The following is a 1426-nucleotide window of genomic DNA, read 5'->3' as shown; positions in this document are numbered from 1 at the left end:
TTTTGTTTTGTTTTAATAGAAACATGGGAAAGAATAAAAAATACCACATAAGTGTTATTCCTGTCTTGACACCATATGGCCAGTTATTTAGCTTCTTCTGATTAGTCCTTAGTCCTTAATACTTCCATTTGAGCCTGATGAATCTATAAAATATTTATCCAGCATTAGATATTAAAACAAATGTCAGTGTTAAGATACATTAACTTAGACAAAAATATGTCAAGAATAATTAAAATCAATTGAGATGCTTTTAAAACCATTTTTTAAAATTTCAGAAGTAACATGTGTACATGACTACCAAATAATACAAAAGGCACACAGTTAATGACAAAAAAATCTAACTCAGAATTCTTTCTAGCTCCCACACACGTACATGGATTAAGTCTCTAGAAATAGCGACTGTGAATTTTCTGTAGTGGTAAAAACATGTATAGAAACACATAGTAATCTAACCAGGGTTTCATAATTTCTTCTACTATTCTCCCTTGAGAGGTCAATTTTAGTAATGTTTCTCTTGATGTTTCAAACTTCCTACTCCCTACTTTCTTATATGGACCTCTTTAGCTGGTGACCAAGAATGACCCCCTCAGCCACCCATGCACATTTGCATCTCCATGCTCCCTATGTGGCCACAATGGCATGACTGGGGAAGAGAAAAGGAATGAAGCTTCCCCAGTGCATCCTTCTCTCCCTTGTCTGAACCCCCTGGCTAATATGATTTCCATGATTCACTTGTCCCCTTAGGCGTTCTCCCTGTACTGCTAACTATCATTTTATGAACTTATGTCTCTTAAGCAATCTGAATTAGGTTCAAGAGTCAGGTAATATTAAGTGCTCTTGAAACCTCAACCAACTGAATGATTTCTTAAACATTTTTGAATCATACCCTAAAGATCTCTATGGAAAACAGCATCCTACGGCCTCAGCAATGTGACTACAGAGAGAAATGAATTCCCTTTATAGGGGGTCAGATCCCTCTCTTGCTATAATTAATAGTCTCATCTCCTGTGGCCAAGTGTCCCTTTCATGCAGCAGGAGCTGAAGATTTAAATTCTTTTAATTTAAACAGAAATGAATCCCCCTTGCATCACTTGAGATATCACCCATGAAAATATGATTATGCTCCTCTACTCATGAATAGCACATATATATCATACTATAAATCACAGAGATTTTATTTTATGAATTAAACATGAGGCTTATTCTTCATGATTGAGCTATTCTTTTGGGGGAAAATGGGGAGATTCTAATTCTGTGCTGTTCTGAGATCTCTATCAAATGACATGATTCTCGCTTCCTTTGCCATAAACAAAGGTCATAAGCAAATTTCAGCTACCCAAAAGGATAAGATAAGTGATCCTTTATTTTCCAGGGCCATGCACTCTCTTCCTACCTAACCCCCTAGTTTATATAATTTCTATGGTTC

This window comes from Hyaena hyaena, unplaced genomic scaffold (genome assembly GCF_003009895.1).
Source record: "Hyaena hyaena isolate Hyena2069 unplaced genomic scaffold, ASM300989v1 scaffold_1110, whole genome shotgun sequence".
Classification (NCBI taxonomy): Eukaryota; Metazoa; Chordata; class Mammalia; order Carnivora; family Hyaenidae; genus Hyaena; species Hyaena hyaena.
The sequence above is the reverse complement of the archived record's forward strand: the minus strand, read 5'-3'. Positions refer to the sequence as shown.